The following is a 4,771-nucleotide window of genomic DNA, read 5'->3' as shown; positions in this document are numbered from 1 at the left end:
GATCGACGGGAGGGAGAAGAGAGCGACGTGGAGTGGGGGGGATCGCCTCGATCCAGATTGGATCGGGATGGGGGAGAGGGAGTGGCGTCGTGGGGGGGAGTGGGTGCGTTGGGGGGTTAGGGTTTGGTCGACCAGGGGGGTTATGGGTGAGTGTGGGGGGGCGGCTGGGCCGTGGGGTGGGCCAGCCCGTTCGGGAGGCTGAGGCCAGCTGGGCCACTTGGCCCAGCGGAGGGGGTGTGTCCTGTTTTCTGTTTTCCCCTTTCTTCTTTTTTTTATCTTTTCTTGTCTCTTTTTATTGGTAGTTTCTTTTATTTTCAGTTTTATAAAATTACCACTAGTGCCTAATTTGTATTTACCAATAAACTACTACGAGATTAATTCGTAACCCACAATAAAATAGTGTTAGCATTTTATAAATTCAATAGGCATTTGTTTAATTGTTTTCACTATTGTTTTAATTGTTTTAGGGCCTTTAAACATTTTATCAAAGTTTGGTTTCCCCACCATAATTACCTATGTATTATTTGGTTCACTCCGAACATTTAAATTTTAATATTTGAAAACTTTTATTGTTTGCTCGATTCTGAATTTGAAATTCGAACTAGGTTCCGAACTAACGCGAGTTTAACCACAGTAACCGAGGTGAGGTGGCATCATCACCAGAGGTTTACTGTAGCTTAATTATCCGGGCGTCACAGCTGATGACTACCAAGCTTGGAACTTTACAAAGAATGGATGCTTCTCCGTTCGGTCTGCTTATCATTTGAAGATGGCCATGCTCAAATCGCGCTCTGGACAGCCGGAGTCATCTAGCTCGGTGAATAAATACAAGGCGTATATGGCCCTTTGGGGCACGAACGCACCGGGGAAGGCCAAGATCCATCTTTGGAGACTAATTTCAAATGGACTGGCGGTTGGATCAGAGCTCCATCGACGAAGGATAAAACCTGGGGTTTTCTGTGTTGCTTGTGGGCGTGAAGAAACTATATTTCATCGGTTTTGGGTGTGTCCACACTCTGAATTATTTTGGCGGCTATTTCGATCGGAGATGGGAGATGTGGTGGCGATCCCACCGTGCCAGTTCGACTCCCAGAGAGAGATAGCACGCTGGCTACTACAGTGGCTAGCGGAAGCCTCCGATGAGGCCAAGCAGGCAACGGTGCAGGCTTTATACAGCCTGTGGCTGGCGAGGAATGAGACTCGAGATGGGAAAAAGATCAAACACCCACATGAAATACTGGGGGTGGTCTTGAGGCAAATGGAGGAATGGAAGTTGGCACACCCCGCATCAGATAACACTCCGGCTCGATTGCAGATTCAGAAATGGGAGCCTCCGGACAAGGGCTGGATCAAGGTGAACTCTGACGGCGCAATATCCAAGATGGGAAACAAGGCGGGAGGTGGAGCTGTGCTTCGGGACCATATGGGGGCTTTCAGAGCTGGGATGTGCCACCATTTCAAGGAGGTGGTTGATCCTGAGGTGGCTGAGATCTTGGCATGTAAGCGGGCTCTTGAAGTAGCGAGAGAGATCAATGCGACGCACGTACATGTCGAGCTTGACGCGAGAGGAGTTGTGCAGATGCTGAAGAAACACACTAAGGAGCTCTCGGCGTCGGGGCCTCTGGTGGAGGAGATCAAATCCTTGTTGCAGTCCTTTGACGGCTCTAAGGTGTCTTGGGTTAGACGTTCCGCTAATGCTGCCGCGCATAAATTAGCTAAAGTAGGAGTTGGTGATGAACTTTGTAAGGTTTGGTTGGGGGCTCCCCCGGATTTCGTTCTTTCTATTGTGTCGGATGAGATTCCGAACATCGTAAGTTAATAAAGGCGGCAGGTTTTTCCCCTCAAAAAAAAAAGAAGCGTCAATGTGCGAGAGAGCTCCTAGGGTGCTCAGATCGGCCAAATAAAGCAACAACCAGATAGAAGCTGACCGGTCGTTAACTGGTAGTTGCCCGGTCCATGTAGGTATAGCGATTAATCGGTGAATCAGCCCATTAACTAGATAAGTCGGTCGATCATCAATCAGTAGATTCAATAGGAAGCTGCTAACATATATCTAGTTTTTTTATGTGTTATACCATACACTCATGCTTCCAGCATGTAATATACCAAAACATGAACATACTGGGGAGGTAAAATTAAAAATCCTAGCTATTAAGGAGCGGGATGGGGCTGGAAGGGGTTACGGCCCAAAAATTTGGGCTTTGTTTGCCCACCGGCTAATGGGCCAGCATGGATTAATCGGCCTAACACCTGATTAATCAGTCTAACGGGCAAATTAATCGGTCTGACAAGTTAACACGACGAATAGGTGCTATTCGATTCGGCAACGCTGTGAGTAGCGATTAACTGGCCCGTTAACTGATTAATCGGGCGAATTCGTAAGCTGTGGTTTTCCTTTCGGTTTTTACTCCTTTTCATTTTCTTTAACTATTTTCTTTATGTTTTTTTATTTCCATGGATATATTTTTTATCTTTCATTTGCTGTATTTTCTCTTTATTGTGATTTTCATTTTTTCCTGTGTTTCTCATTGTAATTTTCGTCGGTTCTCTTCGGTTTAACTGTATTTTCATGTTTTTTTCCTTTTCAATGTGTTTTCTTTAATGGTTTCATCAATTTTAATTTTTTCTTGTTTTATGTGTATATCTTTACGGATTTCGCAGGTTTTCATTTTTTTATCTTTTTTCACCACTGACTATTTTCGAAATACATGTTTTAAATTTTTTATACACCTAAAATAATTATTTTGTACATGTTTGACATTTTCTAAATACATGATTAACATTTTTTTGTCAAATTTATGTTTTGATGTGTATTGTTTTACATACAGTACACATTTTTTATATACATCTGAAACATTTTTTGGAACACACAGAACACTTTATAAATACATAATTAACATTTTTAATTGTAAATTGATTTTTGAATAATATGAAAAAAATATTTTTCAAATATATATTTTTTATGCCTATTCTCAATGCATATTGTACAGTTTTTTAACATGTCACAAGATTATTTGATACATGGTTAACATTTTCAACTAAATGATTCATATTTTTTCAAATATATGTTTTTATGTCTACTTTGTTCATACACTATGTATACTTTTCGTATACATCATGAACATTGTTTTACACACATTTATTTTTTGTCAAAAACATGATTGAGTTTCTTTTCAAATACATGTTTTTGAAAAACAAGTTGACTACATTTCAAAAAATGTTACTAATGTTTTGCAATACTCTGAACATTTTTTTAAAATTTCCCCAATTTTATTGTGTATTTCAGGCAAAACTCATCGTTCGATTACTTTTCTTTTATCGGAACTCAACTTCCAAATAGTTCAGAGGTTTTATCTTTCAGCACCAAGCAGAAAAGGGGACATTGTATGTCCTTATCCAACAAAGAACAATTGAAAATAAGCAAGTGAATATATTCCTGTGTACACTTATATGCTCACAGTAACCCATTCACTTGTTTCAAACTTGAAACAACAACACAAAACGAGCAGCTTTGTCAAAAGTGTAGACACATGTTACAATTTTAGTATTTGCCATCATAAAAGATACGGTTCAATGTTTTCCATTTATGTTCCCTAGGCAGTTTAAAGAACCAAACAACAAAGATTGCATCATTGAGTAGAACCAAATGGTCATTTAGTACTTCAGATGCAGTGTCATGACGGTGTCACAACTCACAATTTTCAAAGCATCAAACATTTGATCGAGAGCCTCCCGGATCAGAAAAACATTCCTACTCTCTCAGAACTCGCATATTGAAGCATGAACATGATACACCAAAACAGAGTGCACTTCATCGAAACAACTACGAAGTTCCTCAAAAAATAAACAACTACGAAGCAGAGTCTAATATCATAAAGCCCCTAAACATATACAAGTCCTGAACCCAAAACAGTGAAAGCCGCGAGTCGAGCAGTCCACACTAAACCTTGCGCCTTCATACACCCTGTGCTAGTTTCAGACAAATGGGCTCGTGCACCTTTATTTTATTAGGATCATGAATGTAGAACCTAAGCGAGATACCCTTTCCATCATCAGGTATCTCATCCTTGGGCAGAATTAGGTTGTATCCCTTAGGTATACCCATCAAACAGCGATGAACTTCGTATCTTGTACATTGAACTCTGATAATAGCCGGTCGTAAAGCAACAGTAGGACATTTGACATTTGAACTTAGAGTTTGTAACTTTAGGTTGGATGCAGACGACAAAGATGGCATGCCCGATTGGCTCTAGTGCCACGTTGAGCAGAAAATTTTCCCTTTCTTTGGTACGAAAAAAATGTAGACCTGGTTCTAGGTGGAACTTATCATAGTATTTGATGGTTGTACATGGCCACTTGTGCTGGAAGGCGAAATGTTCAAGGAGGGTGTCTGTTGGCCCTGCAAAGCTGCAGCTGGACCCTGGGCAGAAACACGGGGCGTTCGGGAATGCCTTCTCGTGTTCTTCCTTCTGGTAGTAAGTGAGCTTCTGGGTCATAATTGGCATTGGAGCAAGCGACCATGACTGATTCCATGGGACGTTCCATCCCTAGACTGCGCTTGAAGGTAGTTTCGGCAGAGCATAAGTGACACTTGTTGTGCACAACCTTCGGGCGGCAAGATGAGCATATGAAATGCCCCATAGAACATTGCAGAAAAGAAAGAATTAGCCGGGTCCTCGTGTGAGAAAAACTTTTCAACAGAAATCAGAGTTGAACTGTTAAAGTACTCTACTACAATAGCAACATGATAAGTCGGTACCACACAAATTAT

The 4,771-nt window shown here is 41.2% G+C and overlaps 1 pseudogene; it reads right to left on the bottom strand.

The window, feature by feature from the left end:
- The window catches only part of LOC123064569 (uncharacterized), a 39,493-nt pseudogene extending 34,948 nt beyond the window's left edge, over positions 1-4,545 (bottom strand).
- Between the last annotated feature and the right edge of the window lie 226 nt (positions 4,546-4,771).

This window comes from Triticum aestivum, chromosome 3B (genome assembly GCF_018294505.1).
Source record: "Triticum aestivum cultivar Chinese Spring chromosome 3B, IWGSC CS RefSeq v2.1, whole genome shotgun sequence".
Lineage (NCBI taxonomy): Eukaryota > Viridiplantae > Streptophyta > Magnoliopsida > Poales > Poaceae > Triticum > Triticum aestivum.
The sequence above is the reverse complement of the archived record's forward strand: the minus strand, read 5'-3'. Positions and strand labels throughout refer to the sequence as shown.